Genomic DNA, 19497 nt, shown 5'->3' with positions numbered 1-19497 from the left:
TAATTAACTATTCATCTTAGAGATATACTGTGTTCCAAAATTCCTTAAAATCTGAAATAAAGGGCATTTACATCCTTCCACAGAAATGAACCTAAATATAAATGAGCACACACAGCACTAAAATATGGAATTATAACTTTTATTTAGAATAATACAAGTACTTTTTGCAATGTATTGACTTAATGACGAAGAACTGAAATCAAATTCATACTGATGTAACTGTTGACAAAAAACTGAAATCATAAGAGATTAGAAAACTTCTTCAGGTTCACATGATTAATTAAAAGCTGAGTTGGCCTCATGACAAAGCTTTTTAATTTCTATTTTAGTTATTTATTCCACTATTACTACTCAAATCATCTGCTGATATTTTTTAAGTTAGCTGCAAAAATATTTATGTAAATAAGGAAAATTCCATTTCCTTATTATTTCTCTCTAAATATTATTAAACAGATTATTTTTTAAATCCATTAATAACAATTAAAGCGAGTTATATTGAACAAAACTTAGTTATACAAAGATTACTTATTTTGCAACTTAACTATAAAGAATACAGTCAAGAATCAGAATATTAAAAAGTACTGCAGTTCAGCTTAAATAAATGTCATAAAACCTATACATTAATCATGCTTCTTCTTCATTCATAAGACATTGCTACAGGTTTTATCAGAGCCTGCTTATCTATGCCTGTTTTATTTTTAATCCATTTATCACCAGTGTGGAAGGCAGTCAAATTTTGCCTAACATCCATTTCCCCTTTGAAGAGCCTTCCTTCCTATATTCACTCCATGTGAGTCAGTTGTTTCCGAGAATGAAGTTGACACCCAGACCTGACAAATCAGAGCATCATATATGCCGCTAGCCACAGTGATTAGTTCAGAAGTGGTATGTGACTCAACAAGCTTATTATGTTTTGTTTTGTTTTTTCAACCTACAAAATGCTTAAAGAGTAGGTTCATGATGCAAATTAGTCCACATTAGGATTGGTGCCAAACCAACTAAGTAAAGATGGTTTTTTTTCTTTTTGAATTTAAACTTGAGAAGTTAGACCGGGTGCTAGTGATAGCTATTTTGTCACTAAGCAGAGCCTGAGACTAAAGCCAAGTTGAAGGATATTAGAGCCAAAGAGTAGAAGGAAATTTGGTCTTTACAAAATAATTTGAGTTCTAGATCAATTTGCGACTGAAGTCTAAGACATGTTAATCTGATAAATTCACCCTATCTCCTTAAGCCAATTTGATGTTGATTTCCTTCCATGGGCAACTGTAACATTCCTAACTAATGCACTTGGTTATCTGAGCTTCTCAACCCACAGTAGCTTAAAGGGGTCATAAAGAAATAGAGGGAATAGTAAGAGCTATCACATACAGTAAATCCTTGCTTAACAGCATTGATAGGTTCTGAGACTTGAAGCAAAACAACCAGAGGTGGATTAAGGTCAGTTGAGGTCCCTCGCAGAGAAGAAAATATTGGACCCTTTACATTAGAAAAAAGTATGAAGTTGGGGTTTTGCGGGGCCCTTCAGAAGTCGGGGCCCAGGACATGCACCCAGTGTGCCCGCCATTAAATCTGCCTCTGAAAATGACATATAATGAAACTATACTGCTTATAAAAATTAGGAGATATTTTATAGCTTCATATTCATTTTGAAGTATCGGCCCTGGCCGGTTGGCTCAGTGGTAGAGTGTCGGCCTGGCGTGCAGAAGTCCCAGGTTCGATTCCTGGCCAGGGCACACAGGAGAAGTGCCCATCTGCTTCTCCACCCCCTCCCCCTCTCCTTTCTCTCTGTCTCTCTCTTCCCCTCCCATAGCCAAGGCTCCATTGGAGCAAAGATGGCCCGGGTGCTGGGGATGGTTCCATGGCCTCTGCCTCAGGCGCTAGAGTGGCTCTGGTCACAACAGAGTGATGCCCCGGATGGGCAGAGCATCGCCCCCTGGTGGGCGTGCTGGCTGGATCCCAGTGGGGCGCATGCGGGAGTCTGTGTGACTGCCTCCCCGTTCCCAACTTCAGAAAAATACAAAAAAAAAAAAAAAAAGAAAAGAAAAGAAATATCCCCTAATTTTTGTGAGCGGTATGATTTACCAAGGCTAACTGATATGTGAGAGAACTAACTTTCTACAGCATCTCACCGATGTTATAACAAAATGACATTATTCAAGGATCTGCTCTACTTCAGATGAACTAATAGCTTTTAAAGTGAAGATGAAGACAAGTAAAAAGAAAATAATGAATTTCAAAAATTATTTAGTCTTTATGTCAAAGACTTAGTCCACATGATATACTGAGAAACCTCTCAATACCAGGAAAATGAAGCAGTTGATCATGTTACTTACTCAGAAGTATAAAGATTTTGCAATAATTTGTATAAACAAGAAGTTATAGGCCATAGGCACAGAGAACTCCAGGCAGGTGGTGGTGAGACTCTAAGGTTGCTGTAGTTGTAGGGGATAGCATGGTAAGGAACAAGCCAGAAGCACACAGAAGTTCTAAGGTTGTCCATTGACTTGTGCTGCTGACCACAGAATCCACTGAGAAACCTCTTACTCCAAGCAGTAAGAGCATGCAGAGTAAAAACAGATGAGTCAAATATTCACCGTCCTAATGAACAAGCATAGATATAAATCTTTGGAATGATATAAAAAAGGAATATAGGATGCTATGCCCAGAGAGTTTCTGAAATAGAAATTTTAGGAAGGAACAATTTCACATGATAGCAAGCCCAGGATGTGGCTACAAGAAGTGGTTGGGTGAGGAGTAAACGAGAAGGTTACTGCTGGAGTTGTGGAGGTCAAAACCGGAGAAGTTGCGTCATTGAATCTAAATATGAGATCACCTAGATTGAGGACAGAAGATGACTATGTATCAGTTGTGGGTGTTCAATGAAGGAGGGGTTTATTCGAGTGGTGAGTGGACAATAGGAATGAGGAATGGTAGAAGATAGTGTAGCCAGATGGCTCAAAGGAACAGGGGTGAGTATAAGATGGTGGAGAAATAACGGTCCAGAGGTGGGATATAGCTACATGAAGGGCATGTGACACACCTCTCTACCCTGAGATTCATGTACTATGAAATAATAAACAGTCTCCAAGAAAGGGCTCAAGGGGAAGTGAACCTAGGGGGAGAGTCAAGTTTCAGGGCTAGGAGAAGAAAGTGAAGGTTAAGAATTCACTGTGATTGAGTAGGTGTTCCAGAGGGCATGATGGAATGATTTTGAATAACAAAAAGCGGAGATTAACTCAGAAAGACACAGCCCAAAGCATAATAAAATTTCAAGGCAGAGAGGAAAAATAAGTAAACAAATGATAAAAACAGAGATTTAAATCATTACAAAATTATCTGTTTTGCAGGGCTAACAAAATGATTTGTTTCGAAACTGGTAATACGAGAATTTGGGAACAGCCAACAGCTATGATGTGGGACATAGAATAATTTTTCACTTCTGGTGTGAGGTGTGAGTTACAGATGTATATCAGGGCAGCTTAGGGAAGCAATCAAAGAGGTTGTAGTCATATGTAAGAAGCCAGGAAAATATGTAGATGGAAAGTCTATAGGACTGCACAATGACAGGAACAGCTGTGAGAAAGTTTGGCAGGGGTGAGGGGCACAGGATTTAAATCAATGGGTAAAGAATCAGTTACAGAACAAGTTGAGACAAGACTAGCCATTTAAAAATAAAAATAATCAAATTAGATTCCCTACTAAAATAACTTCCAAAGGTTAACATTCTGAAAAAAAAAAAAGACATCAAAAGTACTATAAAAAGTGTAGGTGAATATTTTTGCAAGTTGGAAAGTCCTTCTCAAGCTTAACAAAATCAGAACTCAAGAAAAAATTGATAGCAGCTTTGACACCCATAAAATGTATTTTACGAAGCAATGTTCACGAAATAGTTAATAGCAAATAAAGAAACTGACTCAAATATTCCAACATAACTGATATACAGAGTTAATATCCTTATGAATAAAAAACTCTTGAAGCAAACAAACAAAAAAGGATTAAAAGTAGGCAAAGAATGTAAAAAAAAGCAATTCATAAAAATAAATTTAAAATATCTGTTAAACTTTTTGGCCAACTAAAAATATTCAGCCTGACTAGCAATCAAAGAAATACAAATATGAGCTGTCTTTTTTCACTGATTTCAAAATTTAAAAATTTTGAGACAAGATGGCGCTGGAGTAGGCGAACGTACCAGCATCTACCTCCCAGAACCAATGTGGATTACAAACTAATTTTATGAACTATCAACTGGAGGAACCAACTTTGGACTAAACTAAAAGGACTCTTCAACCCAGGAACGCTGAAGAAGCCACCCAGAGACTGGTAGGAAAAGCGGAAACGCGGAGAGGGCTGCCCAGCTTCTCGGAGCGAACGGCAGCAGGGAGAGACTCGCGTGGCGGGAAGTGAGTTTAGCAGAGGGGAAAGGGCCCTGAGCCCCAGGAACAAAGCCCCAGCCTGCAGCCCCAGAGCCCAGAAGAAGCATAAGGACAGTATTTAGCTGGAAACAAGTCAGGATACTGTTTGTGAGAGAGTCTGATTTCTCAGACCCAGGATCCTTCTTAAAGGGACCACGCAGAACATCTCTCTCACAAACACTCACCCGGGGCTCCTGGAGACGGAGGGAGAGGGGAGAGAACCACAGTAACAGGAAGAGAGTGCAATCTAGGAGGCATAGGGAGAAACATTTTCGGGAGATAGCCACTCTAACCCCTGGGACGAGTCACTCCCCAAAGCTGAAGTGAATATTTCCCCCGGAAACAGCAATACCAGCAAAGGGAAGCAGGAGAGCAGCCAAACAAGCCCCCCCGCGGCATTCAGAGCAGAGTCGCATAGAAGGAGGGAGCTTTCGGGTCTACGGTAGTGAGTCTTAGGGTCCGAGCTGCAACGCCCCCACCCACACGGCTGAGGGCGCACCGGAGAGCGGGCGGCAGCGGGAGACAAAAGCGCGGTTCTGCTGGCAGGGGCGGAAGCCGGCTGGCCACCACTGGGCTCAGGTGTGAGCTCAATCTTGCCCGGCTAGGGAGAAGGGGGCGTGCAAAAGCGGCTAAGCTCAGCTGCCGGCAGCCTGTAATCCAGCCTCCGGGAGAAGGGCGGGAAACCCAGAAAGGGTAGAAACCAGCCCCGGAGCAAGGGCAGAGGAGCACATCCCTGCCCCGCCCGTGCAACCCAGGCTTGCGGTCTGACTTGGTAGCAGGCTCCTCCCACCGGGGTGGAGCCAAAAGCCCAGAAGAGGCGGAGTTCCGCTACGAAGCTGAGCTTGGGCACGCAGCCTTTCCTGGTGGTAGAGCCAAGGCTAGCAGCTGTTCCTTGAGTGGGATCATCCTGCAAAGGCAGGGCGAAAGCTCGAAAACAGGCGGAGACCCGCAGCTGAGCAAAGGTGCTTGCCAGTGCCCTCAGGACCGAGCATAACATCACACACGGGGGCGGGGCAAAGGCCAAGGCCAAGGCCACCAACCCTTGTGCACCCAAGCACGTGATCACAGCCACTCTCATGAAGAGAAAATGCGGAGGCAGAGAAATACAACACAAATAAACCAAGAGAAATCCCCAGAAAAGGACCTAAGTGAATCAGATATAACCAAATTACCAGATGCAGAGTTTAAAATAACGATTGTTAGGATGCTCAAAGATATTAGAACCACCATAGATGGCCATTACGAAAACCTAAATAAAGAGATAACAAATATAAAAAAGGACATTGAAATAATAAAAAAGAATCAGACAGAAATGACAAATACAATATCTGAAATAAAGAATACAATGGAAGGAATTAAAAGCAGGATGGATGAAGCAGAGAATCGAATCAGTGAGTTAGAGGACACAATAAATAAAGGCATGGAAGCAGAGCAGAAAAAAGAAAAGAGACTCAAAAAGTCTGAGGAAACTCTAAGAGAGCTCTGTGACAACATGAAGAGAAATAACATCCGCATCATAGGGGTTCCTGAAGAAGAAGAGAAAGAACAAGGGATAGAGACTTTGTTCAAACATATTATAGCGGAAAACTTCCCCCAATTAAGGCAGGAAAATATTTCACATGTTCAGGAAGCACAGAGAACTCCATTAAGGAGAAATCCAAAGAAACCAACACCAAGACACATCATAATTGAATTACCAAAGCTAAATGATAAAGAGAAAATATTAAAAGCTGCTAGAGAAAAAAAGACAATCACCTACAAAGGAGCCCCCATAAGGATGACTTCTGACTTCTCAACAGAAACACTTGAGGTCAGAAGGGAATGGCAAGAAATATTCAAAGTAATGCAGAACAAGAACCTACAACCAAGACTACTTTATCCAGCAAGGCTATCATTTAAAATTGAAGGAGAAATAAAAAGCTTTACAGACAAAAAAAAACTAAAGGATTTCACTACAACCAAACCAAGGCTGCAAGAAATGCTAAGGGACCTGTTGTAAACAGATCAAAGGAAAAAAAGAATATAGCAAAAGAGAAAAACAGTTTTAAAGAAAAAAAATGGCAATAAACAATTACATATCAGTAATAACCTTAAATGTTAATGGATTAAATGATCCGATCAAGAGACATAGGGTAGCTGCGTGGATAAGAAAACAGGACCCATACATATGCTGTCTACAAGAGACACACCTTAAATCAAAAGATGCACACAGACTGAAGATAAAAGGATGGAAAAAAATATTTCACGCAAATGGAAATGAAAAAAAAAGCTGGGGTAGCAATACTTATATCAGACAAAATGGACTTTAGAACAAAGACCATAGTTAGAGATAAAGAAGGTCACTACATAATGATAAAGGGAGCAATACAAAAGGAAGATATAACCATTATAAATATCTACGCACCTAATATAGGAGCACCTAAATATATAAAGCAGACTTTGATAGACTTAAAGGGTGAGATCAACAGCAATACTATAATAGTAGGAGATTTCAATACCCCATTAACATCATTAGATAGGTCCCCAAGAAAGAAAATTAACAAAGAAACAGCAGACTTAAAGGACATATTAGATGAACTCGATTTAATAGATATCTTCAGAACCTTTCACCCTAAAAGAGCAGAATATACATTCTTTTCAAGCGCTCATGGGACATTCTCTAGAATAGACCACATGTTAGGGCACAAAAGCGGGCTCAACAGATTTAAGAAGATTGAAATCATATCGAACACTTTCTCTGATCACAATGGCATTAAACTAGAAATCAACCACAATAGAAAAATTGAAAAACATTCAAACACTTGGAAACTAAATAGCACATTATTAAACAATGAATGGGTTAACATTGAGATCAAAGAAGAAATTAAAAAATTCCTAGAAACAAACGATAATGAGCATACATCAACTCAAAATTTATGGGACACAGCAAAAGCAGTCCTGAGAGGGAAGTTTATAGCATTACAGGCATACCTCAAGAAGCTAGAAAAAGCTCAAATTAACAACTTAACCCTGCATCTAAAAGAACTAGAAAAAGAACAGCAAGTAAAGCCCAGAGCTAGTAGAAGGAAGGAAATAATAAAGATCAGAGCAGAAATAAGTGACATAGAGGCTAAAGAAACAATACAGAGGATCAATGAAACCAGGAGCTGGTTCTCTGAAAAGGTAAACAAGATCGATGAACCTTTAACAAGACTCACCAAGAAAAAAAGAGAGAGGACTCAAATAAATAAAATTAGAAATGAGAGTGGAGAAATAACAACTGACACAACAGAAATACAAAATATTGTAAGAAAATACTATGAAGAACTGTATGCCAAAAAACTAGACAACCTAGATGAAATGGACAAATTCCTTGAATCATATAATCTTCCAAAAATCAATCTGGAAGAATCAGAAAACCTAAACAGACCAATTACAACAAATGAGATTGAAACAGCTATCAAAAAACTCCCAAAAAAGAAAAGTCCTGGGCCTGATGGCTTCACAAGTGAATTCTACCAAATATTCAAAGAAGAACTAACTCCTATCCTTCTCAAGCTATTTCAAAAAATTCAAGAGGAAGGAAGACTTCCAAACTCCTTTTATGAGGCGAGCATAATTCTGATTCCAAAACCAGGCAAAGACAACACAAAAAAAGAAAATTATAGGCCAATATCCCTGATGAACTTAGATGCAAAAATCCTCAATAAAATAATAGCAAACCGGATCCAGCAATATATGGAAAAAATCATACACCATGATCAAGTAGGATTTATTCTTGGGAGGCAAGGCTGGTACAATATTCGCAAATCAATCAATGTGATTCATCACATAAACAAAAGAAAGGAGAAAAACCACATGATAATTTCAATAGATGCAGAAAAAGCATTTGATAAAGTCCAGCACCCATTCATGATCAAAACTCTCAGCAAAGTGGGAATACAGGGAACATACCTCAACATGATAAAGGCCATCTATGACAAACCCACAGCCAACATAATACTCAATGGGCAAAAATTAAAAGCTATCCCCTTAAGATCAGGAACAAGGCAGGGTTGCCCCCTTTCACCACTCTTATTCAACATAGTTCTGGAAGTCCTCGCCACAGCAATCAGACAAGAAAAAGAGATAAAAGGCATCCAAATTGGAAAAGAAGAAGTAAAACTATCATTATTTGCAGATGACATGATATTGTATATAGAAAACCCTAAAGTTTCAGTCAAAAAACTACTAGACCTGATAAAAGAATTTGGCAAGGTGGCAGGATATAAAATCAATACTCAGAAATCAGAGGCATTTTTATACACTAATAATGAATTGTCAGAAAGAGAAATCAGGGAATCAATCCCCTTTACCATTGCAACCAAAAAAATAAAGTACCTAGGAATAAATCTAACCAAGGAGATTAAAGACTTGTACTCAGAAAATTATAAAACATTGATAAAAGAAATCAGGGAAGATACGAATAAGTGGTGGCATATACCGTGCTCATGGTTAGGAAGAATAAACATCATTAAAATGTCTATATTACCCAAAGCAATTTATAAATTCAATGCAATACCAATGAAAATACCAATGACTTACTTCAAAGACATAGAACACATATTCCAAAAATTTATATGGAACCAAAAAAGAACACGAATAGCCTCAGCAATCCTGAAAAGGAAGAAAAAAGCGGGAGGTATCACACTTCCAGATATCAAGTTATATTATAAGGCCATTGTACTCAAAACAGCATGGTACTGGCATAAGAACAGGCACATAGATCAATGGAACAGAACAGAGAACTCAGAAATAAACCCACAGCTCTATGGACAACTGATATTTGACAAAGGAAGTAAGACAATACAATGGAGTAAAGACAGCCTCTTCAACAAATGGTGTTGGGAAAACTGGACAGCTACCTGCAAAAAAATGAAACTAGACCACCAACTTACACCACTCACAAAAATAAACTCAAAATGGATAAAAGACTTGAATGTAAGCCATGAAACCATAAGCATTTTAGAAGAAAACATAGGCAGTAAGCTCTCTGACATCTCTCGCAGCAATATATTTGCTGATTTGTCTCCACAGGCAAGTGAAATAAAAGACAGGATAAACAAATGGGACTTTATCAAACTAAAAAGCTTCTGCACAGCTAAAGACAATGAGAACAGAATAAAAAGACAAACTACACAATGGGAGAATATATTTGACATAGCGTCTGATAAGGGGTTAATAACCAAAATTTATAAGGAACTTGTAAAACTTAATACCAGGAAGACAAACAATCCAATCCAAAAATGGGCAAAAGAAATGAATAGACATTTCTCCAAAGAGGACACACAGATGGCCAATAGGCATATGAAAAAATGTTCAACATCACTAATGATCAGAGAAATGCAAATTAAAACCACAATGAGATATCACCTCACACCAGTCAGAATGGCGCTCATCAATAAAACAACACAGAATAAGTGCTGGCGAGGATGTGGAGAAAAGGGAACCCTCCTGCACTGCTGGTGGGAATGCAGACTGGTGCAGCCACTGTGGAAAACAGTATGGAGATACCTCAAGAAATTAAAAATCGAACTGCCTTTTGACCCAGCTATACCACTGTTAGGAATATACCCCAAGAACACCATAGCACTGTTTGAAAAGAAGAAATGCACCCCCATGTTTATGGCAGCATTGTTCACAACAGCAAAGATTTGGAAACAGCCCAAGTGTCCATCAGAGGATGAGTGGATTAAAAAGCTTTGGTATATATATACTATGGAATACTACTCAGCCCTAAGAAATGATGACATAGGATCTTTTACAACAACATGGATGGGCCTTGATAACATTATACTGAGTGAAAGAAGTAAATCAGAAAAAACTAAGAACTATATGTTTCCACACATAGGTGGGACATAAAGATGAGACTCAGAGACATGAACAACAGTGTTGGGGTTACAGGGTGGGGGGAGGAGAGGGAGGGGGTTGGGGGAGGGGAGGGGCACAAAGATCATGGCTTTTCAGCATTGGCCATATTCCCCCCTTAATCTATAGACAGACAGCAAATATTTACGTATGGTGTTCCCACTATAAAGACTGCTGTCTTAGGGACAAATGCTGACAAACTATTTCAGCAGTTCCTCCTTCTTCAAAGACTTATATGTAAACATAGAGCTCCATGTTTCATAGGACATACTCAAGCTCACTCCATGCTTCCTGGTGCTTTAGCACAAGGGAATGCCCCCCCCTTTTTTTTTTGTATTTTTTTTTGTATTTTTTCTTTTATTTATTTATTTTTTGTATATTTCTGAGGATGGGGATGGGGAGGCAAGCAGACAGACTCCTGCATGCGCCTGACTGGGATCCACCTGGCATGCCTACCAGGGGGAATGCTCTGCCCATCTGGGATGTTGCTCTGTTACAACCGGAGTCATTCTAGCAACTGGGGCGGAGGCCATGGGGCCATCCTTAGTGCCCAGGGTGGATTTGCTCCGGTGGAGCCTTGGCTGTGGGCGGGAGGAGAGGGACCGGGGGGGGGGGGGGGGGGGGGGGGGGGAGGGGTGGAGAGGTAGATGGGCGCTTCTCCTGTGTGCTCTGGCCGGGAATCGAACCCAGGAATCCTGCACACCAGGCCAATGATTCTGACGGGTCTACCATATCATGCTTTTTACTTAAAAAAAAAAAAATTTACATTTCTTTTGAAAGCTGATGAACAGGAGACACCAAATCTACCTTCTTTATTAGATCTAGCTAATAACACCGTTCTGTCTTTTTTCCAAATAGCTCCAGATATATGGAAAAGATTTATATAGGCGGATGGGGATCCTCAAACCCCTCAGCGAGATCTTCTGAGAATGGTTTTTAAGATACCTAGAGGCAGAAAAAGCCCAATAGAGATCAGGGGGAACTACCAGCTTTTAGGATACACCCTTAAAGGCTCCAGCAGCCCAAAGGGGTCTCATAGGATGCCATCTGGGTCCTGCTTCAATAGTGGAAAGGAAGGTCATTGAGCTAAAGCCTGCCAGGCTTACACACCTCTGCTGTGAGGAAACAGGGACACTGGAAGGTGGGCTTCCCCCTCGCTCCTCTAAGGGAGGGTTCAGTCTCTTCCAGGCCTGCTCCAGCCACCTATGACCTAACCTTGCCCAGAATGCTGGGGTTTGCCACTGAAGGCTGAAGGTGCCCAGGGCCGTCGACCCCATCTACGACACTGTGGACGAGCCTAGGGTATTTCTTCCAAGAAGCAGGTAAACTGATCTCATTTGCACAAGGGCCACTTAACTATGTTTTGCCTGAATAGTCAGGTTCTTTATTCTTCCCTCAAAGATCTCTATTGTGGGTGTTGATAGTCCTATTTTCTGCTGCTTTGCTTAATATATAGTGATTCCTTTATTCCTCCTACCTCAATGCCCCACTCATATTTCAGGCTGGGACCTACTCTTAATTTAGAGCTCTCTTTCCTCCTTTTGCCAACTTGTATTATGAATTTACCTTTGCCACCCAGCTTAGTGTATCCCAAAGTTCTCTTTACCAGGCCACAGTCACAGAGCTCCAGGGAAAAGCAACCTGGTCTCAACTCTCCAGGCAGAGGAGAACAGAAGCTCCATATCCACGCATGCTGCAAATGGCTTTTTCCAGTCTACCTGAATCATTACCAGCTAGAAGCAGTAGTCATTGGGACTTGGACATGAGCTGCAAAGTATAGAATGGTGACAACAACTCCAGTGCCATATGGACTTTTCCTGTGGGGAACTTTCCTGGACTCCTGCTCCCTGTGACAGCTCCTAACAGACTGAACTGTGGTTGGGTTGCATTTTTCAGGGATTTGGCATGGTGAGGGGGCCAACTTGGACTTGGGGAACATGTTAAGGACACTACTCATTTATGGATTCTTGCTGTATTGGCCAAGAGTTTGCTTAAAGGCTTTTAATCACTGTAAAAAAAATAGAGGACTAGATGAAGAAGATGGGGCACATATACACCATGGTATATTATTCAGCTAGGAGAAATGGTGACATTGGATCACTTATAGCGGAATGGTGGAGTCTTGGTAGCATTGTGCGGAGTGAAATAAGCGAATCAGAAAAAAACAGGAACTGCAGGATTCCATACATTAGTGGGACATAAAAGCGAGACTGAGAGGCATGAACAGGAGTGTGGTGGCTATGGGGGGTGGGGGGAGGGAAGGAGGGAGAGGGGGAGGGGAGGGGGAGGGGTACAGAGAGAACTGGATGGAGGGTGGCAGAGGTAGATCTCTCTTTGGGTGATGGGTATGCAACATAACTAAATGACAAGATAACCTGGAAATGTTTTCTTTGAATGTATGTACCCTGATTTATTGATGTCACCCCATTAAAATAAAAATTTATTTATATATAAAAAAAAAAAAATTTAAAAATTTTGAAACAGTATGATAGTAAATACAGTGTGTCCGTAAAGTCATGGTGCACTTTTGACCGGTCACAGGAAAGCAACAAAAGATGATAGAAATGTGAAATCTGCACCAAATAAAAGGAAAACTCTCCCAGTTTCATACCTATTCAGTGCAGTTTGATGTGGGCTCATGCACAAATTTTTTAGGGCTCCTTAGGTAGCTATCCCATGTAGCCTCTACAGACTCGTCACTGACTGATGGCCTACCAGAACGGGGTTTCTCCACCAAACTGCAGGTTTCCTTCAACTGCTTATCCCACCGTGTAATGTTATTCCTATGTGGTAGCACTTCCTTATAAACACGCCGATATTCACGTTGCACTTTGGTCACAGATTCGAATTTAGCGAAGCACAGAACACACTGAACTTTCCTCTGTACTGTCCACATCTCGACTGGCATGGCCGTGGGCAGCTCCGCTGTATATACAGTGTTATGTCATCATCTGCGCATGCACACATGCTGCCTCATCATCCTACAGAAACTGGGAGGGTTTCCCTTTTATTTGGTGCAGATTTCACATTTCTATCATCTTTTGTTGCTTTCCTGTGACCGGTCAAAAGTGCACCATGACTTTACGGACACACTGTATATTATTTTATGTACAAATTGTTATAGGATTTCTGAAAAATAATTATGCAGAATGTATCAAAAATCTTTAAAAAAAAAGAATTGCTCTCACATAGCAATTTTATGAAAATTTAATTAAAGGAATTAATCAGTTTTTCATTGTGACATCCCAGTTGTTCATTGATTACTTTCTCATATGTGCCTTGACAGGGGGGCTACAGAGAATGACTGATTCTCTTGCTCAAGCCAATGACCTTAGGCTCAAGCCAGCAACCTTTGGCTCAAGCTAGCGACCATGGGGTCATGTATATGATCCTATGCTCAGGCCAGCGATCCCACAGTGTTTCCAACTTGGGTCCTCTGCATTCCACCCCACGCTCTGTCCACTGCACCACTGCCTGATCAGGTGAAATTTCAAATTTTTAAGTGTTCTTAATATTGTAATGGTTTTATGATTTAAAAAAGTCAAGAAGAAAGAAGTTAATTAAACATTTAACAATCCTTTTATAAAATAATTTGAGATGTTCTTAGGTAAGGAGATGTCCTTAGATATATTTTAAACAGTCATCATTAGACAAAAATTTGTATTTCGTTAATCCATATTTCAAGTGGATCATATTGAAACAAAACCTACAAAATGAAGAACTGAATTAAATTACTATTAAGACCAACAATAATTATTGACAGATGATATGAAAAGTTTCCAACAAACTAGGTTAAATTAAGGTACCATTTCTACTCATGCATGAGTAAAAATTTTCTGTTCCTTCTCATTTTGGAGTTAGGACTGAAAGGTTTGTATTTCTTTTCAAAACATTCAAACCTAGAACTCAAAACATGGACTTCTCAGAGTTGTAACAATCTATGCTGGGTTTTACTTAAAGCTTAATATTATTTAGCAAAAGACACAAACATCTCAAGGAGCTGACCCAGATCTACCTTGTGAGGAAAGTATTCCTCTTTCCCCTGAAGACTTTCTTCTGCTGTTCGCTAAGGCAAATGGATAAAAACTGTGCCCCTCTCGTGAGGTAGACTGGCCCCATTTCCAGCCTGTCAAATCGTGTGATATAATTGAATGGAAGACCTTAGACTTGTGCCTGGTTCAGTGGCGTAGGGCTTTGACCATGTTCTAAAACTAAATTATATGATGGTTTTACAACTTGGTAAAATTTCTTTAAAAATTATTGAAAGGGCTAACTTTCTAAGAAAAAAAAAAAACACTAACTTTATAATATAAAATTGACTAAAGAAAAAATATTTTAACAAAAGTGGAATCTGGTACATTTTTAAATATCCTGTATAAGGTATTCCGTTCGCCTTTGATATTTTATTGAAGCAGAGGGTTCTGGTAAGGATAAGACTAAAAAGTCAATTATTAAAAACATTTTTCAAAAGATATTTTTTCCAAAGTACACTTTGTTTCAAAATCGAATTATTTGGAAATCATTTGGTCTTCCAAAACGCTTTTTTTAAATAAATAAATAAACAAACAAACAAACAAACAAACCCTTTAAAGATAGTGTCTGTAGTGGTTTATTGACCAGCAGGGGACGTACTAACAGGAAACAAAGAGGGTTTTCAACATGCTAGTTTTCACCAACCTTGATTCAGAACCTATGTCATTACTTTCTGTGAGTTTATGGTCATCAGCTCTCATTTTAATAATCCAAAATTCTGAGCGTTTGAATATTAAATCCCAGAAGAAATTTTTAAATGTGTGGCAATATCAATAAAAAAGAAAAGCATCTTGGATTTTGAATCTACACGTATGCAAAGAAAAATGTAATAGTCAAAATAAATCTAATCCAGTATTTGTTCAGTATCCAACTATTCATATGAGTTTTAGCTTTTTATTTTTTCCAGGTGAATGTTTAAATAGTCATCAGCCTCGAATTTCCACTGTCCAGTCTTGTACACCACCTGCAGTTTTCTGGTCTCTTTCTTTACATATTTTTTAAGTGCTTTTCCGTATACACCCACTCAAGACAAGCGTTTTTCCAAAGGAACCGAGCTGGGATGCGCTCCGTAGGATAAAATCCCTACGAAAATGGGACCAGCTGGTCCACTCAACGAGGACTTGCCAGCCCCAGCCAGGGCAGCTGGTAAAGAAGGTTCATCCCCCTCACGTCACTCCCAACGCTGAAGGCATTTTCAGGAGCTTCCCCAGTGGGCTGCAGCAGCAGCGGTCCGGACCCACGCACTCCATCCTCTAAGGTCCTGCGACCACCTTATATTAGGGTCTTTCTCTGGCGCCACCTCGGGTCCTAAACTCCGGTATAATCCAGTAGCTGCCGAGGACCCTTAGAATCATCTGACCTAATCACCCCCGTATTTTATCAAGAATGGAAGAAGACTGGTGAGGTGAGGTGACCTGGCTAAAGCCACGCAGCTCGACCCTGGCAGAACCGGCGCGAACCAGGTCTCTGCGAACTCCGCGGTCGCGCGCCGTGCCTGGGCTTCGGAACGCGCAGCCTTAGGAAAACGACGTGGCATTGCTGCAAGAGGGGCGATGGGCTCAGCAACTTAGGACAGGTCAGCAGTGTCCACCTGCAGGTCAGCGTGGGCAACAAGCAAGTGGCCAGACATCCCTGGCCGCTGCCGTTGACCCGAGCGCCCCCTTTCACTCGGAAATTACCCTCGTTTGCATGTGCATGGGGTGGTCGCCCGAGCAAAGGGCGCACAGGTTTCGAATTCCCCCCTGTGCCGGTGCCTACAGGGCAGAAAGGGGGAAAGTTGCACTCGCCGCGCTCTCGCTGGCTCGGTCTCCCCTACTCCCTAAGTCCTTTCCCTCCATCCTCGCACCTGCGACACCCACTCCCGCCGCCCTCCGCCAGGTACGTACCAGCCGCGCGCAGAGCTCCCCGCCGGGCCCGGGCCAGGTGTCCTCCTGCGCGGGGCTCGCCCAGCCTCTCTGTGGCCGGAGCGGTGACGCGCGCTGGCTCGCGGCGGCCCCTACAGTCCGGGGGGATCCGCGGCGTCTGAGCGGTCGCGCTGAGGTGCAGCTGGGCGGCGGCGGCGACTCCGGGGGCGGAGGAAGCGGCCGCCGGGACCCGCCCCCGCGCTGTTGGACTCTGCGCTGCCTGGGTCGTCCCCGAGCTCTCGCGGCAAACGCGACAGCAGTTCTTCCCTGTTGGAACCTTGGTCAGGACTCTTTTTTGCCTGCGTGCGCATTTAACAGACAACTAATCACCCGTAATCATCACAGAGCCAGTGTCCTCCCCGTCCGCCCGGCATTCTGTTTCCCTGGGTGACTGACTGCTCAGGGTCTGTTACGAATTGTCTTGATGCAACTACAGGAATCTCGCCTCTCTACCTGCTCCCAGACGCTGCAACTTGTCCTTCCGAACTCTGTATGCACAACACTGGTTTTGTGTTCCAGGAGTATTAAGGGTGCCCTTTGACCTAATGGTGACTGTTTCGAGAAGGTAGGAATGGCAGTTTTCTCATCTGCATCCGGCATCTGGGTTTTCGCGTTTATTAACAGACTATGTTTAACAGATTGGGGAGCAACATGCAATGCTGATAAGTTTGGGCAAAGCAAAGCGGAAAACAATTCATATCAAGTTTCACTTTCAGATTCTCACAAGGAAAAAGAGATCTTTGCTATTAAGGTCTCATTGTGTCCTTTAAAACCCCCATTAAATGAACAAGATACTGCTGAAAAAATTAAGGTGCTCTTCTCTGCTTCCTGAGAAGATGATTTGTCCTCACTGAATTCCTGAGATTTCAGGTTATCTGAAAGTCAGTAATAGTGCTGGAAGTCTTCTCAACACAAATATGCTCATTGACAGAGGCGAATTAAGATCGGGTGAGGTCCCGCCGGGCGCAGAAGAAAATATTGGGCCCCTGAAAAAAAAGAGAAAGGGAAAATAAAAATACATGTTAATCATATTTTTAAATAAATAAAAAGTATTATGTACTGTTAATGTTAAAATTGCACATATGAATCCAAACCTGGTGTCATTAGGAAAAAAGTGTAAAGTTGGGGGTTTGGGGGGCCCTTCAGAAGCCGGGGTCCAGGGAGCATGCCCCATGTGCATGCCCTTAAATTCACCTCTGCTTATTGACACTATTCTTATTCAAGGCTTACAATAACTGCAACTTCCTCTAGTGACTACTTCCAATTCTTTTTTAGGCAAAGGCTATGTGAGATATGAAAATACAATTAAGCAAAAAAGTAACTACTAGTGAGTGGTGCTACATTCAGGATCTTTAAATTATTTAATATTCCTACCCCCCCCAACAGTAGTAATAATTATCTCTCTTGACACATAATAAACTGAGGTACAGCAAGGTTAGATACAGTAATTTGAATAAGGTTGAAATACTGTAGCTAGGAAGACTCCAAATCAGTTGTTTAACTCAGATCTTTCTTCTTTTAAGGATTGACATTTTTTAACTTACACCGTGTTTAATAAACCTTGTATTTTTTAAAATGCAGACCGGTATATTTTATTTTCTAAAAACATAATTACTTTTATGGTCATAGTGATATTAATCAAAGAAGTTGAGTGACATATTTTAGTGTCACTTCAAAACTTATTTGGCATTATCAAATATAATTCTAAGGCCTGTTATTTTATTATATAATAATATGTAATATTATTATCTAAGGCAAATTATTCTAAAGTCTGTTTATTTTAGAGAGCCTATAAAAGAGAGTGATGCTAAAATGTTTAGATTTATGAATTGCACTGCCATGATTGAGTTTTTATAATTCTGCAACTGTGCCATTATGCTCACAAAATTTGATTTGTAAAACCTATATTTTTGAGTAAATTTGATAAAAGCATTAGCCTTCAGTGATATACTTTTAAGTTACATATTGAAATCATCAGAACCATTTGAATGTTTGCTCCACAAAGTCTTTATATTTAGTAACTAGAGTAGTAGGTAAGAAAATGCTAAGTGAATAACTATAACCTCATTTCCTTCAATTAGGACAAAACAATGACTTAAGAAAATGCTATTTATAGAATACTTTTCTTTATTCATAGTGGATTTTTTTATTGTTTCTCATTTCTATTGTACTAGGAAAGTGAGGGAAATGCAATCAGGTGCCCAACCTAAAGGTTCACAGTAGCTGCTGCTGGGAAAGGTAAAGAGAATCTGACCATAAGTCTGAAGAAGTACCTCTGAGTCCACGGTGATAGCAGTAGTTCCCCAGAATCATATGAATTCATGTAAAATGAATGACTCTAAATGCAGAAAGTTTAATTAACCCAACTTTGGAGTTTTGCCCAGTGATTTGATGGAAATACATGGAGAAAGTTGGCTGCCATTTTTAAGAGAGTGGTTGATGGACAGGACTATGAAGTTAATTTAAGATTACAAAGGAAAATAGTGAAGACATAAAAAGGAAGAGAAAAAGAGGTTATAGAGCTACAAATCTCTATCAAATGAGAGAGAAAAATTAGAAGTTGTCATCAAAGTGGGATAGTTTTCTTGAAAGTTTTAGTAGCAGAATGATGGCATGGTTTATGAAAGAACTGTGGGTCAGGTTGTCTCATAGAAAATGAAGCTCAAGAAATTGGAGACTAAATTACTGAAAAGGCAATTGATATTGAAGCCACCAAAAAGTGAGGCCATGGGATAGAGAAGATTGAGTCAGATACCAAAGACTTCCATGAATGTGGTTCCAGAATGATCTGTAACCGAGTGGATAGCTGGGCAGAGTTGGGGCAAAAGGTACTTATACAGGGAGCAAGAACCTAAATGGATCAAAGGCCTGTATATAAGAGGCAGTACACAGTTCAGAAGCAATGCTGGAGAGCTACAAGGTTACTGACTGCCACGGTCCTAGAGTGAGATTCTGAGCATTCTACATAGAGGGAGATCTAGGGGAAACTATTCTCAGGGGAAAGCTGATTTTCACCTAAAGCAAGGAGCATAGTATGAGTGGGTTATAAAGGTAATGGGATATTATAATATTGAATAAGGTTTCTGCAAGGTCAGAGTGGATTAATTTCGGAGGCTGTCTTCATGGGCGTGCAACCTGTGCAGTAGCCCCATGCTTGGCTTAATACTCTGCTTCCCTGCCTTGAAATTCTTATTAATATTAAATAAGCAGTGCCACATTTTCAACTTGCACTGGGCCCTACAAATTGCATAGCCAGTCCTGCT

General features: G+C 40.7%; 1 protein-coding gene across 5 annotated transcripts in view; it reads right to left on the bottom strand.

Annotated features, from left to right (window-relative positions):
* The window catches only part of PKIB (cAMP-dependent protein kinase inhibitor beta), a 134551-nt gene extending 117777 nt beyond the window's left edge, over window positions 1–16774 (bottom strand). For 3 of the 5 annotated variants that reach the window (XM_066248246.1, XM_066248247.1, XM_066248249.1), the window contains exon 1: window positions 16217–16774. The gene's annotated coding sequence lies outside the window, so the exon portion shown is untranslated. The remainder of the gene's footprint in view (window positions 1–16216) is intronic. The other 2 variants (XM_066248244.1, XM_066248248.1) reach the window with 2 other exon arrangements.
* Between the last annotated feature and the right edge of the window lie 2723 nt (window positions 16775–19497).

The sequence above is a fragment of the Saccopteryx bilineata genome, chromosome 12, assembly GCF_036850765.1.
Source record: "Saccopteryx bilineata isolate mSacBil1 chromosome 12, mSacBil1_pri_phased_curated, whole genome shotgun sequence".
Taxonomy (NCBI): domain Eukaryota; kingdom Metazoa; phylum Chordata; class Mammalia; order Chiroptera; family Emballonuridae; genus Saccopteryx; species Saccopteryx bilineata.
This window is presented reverse-complemented; position numbering and strand designations above follow the sequence as displayed.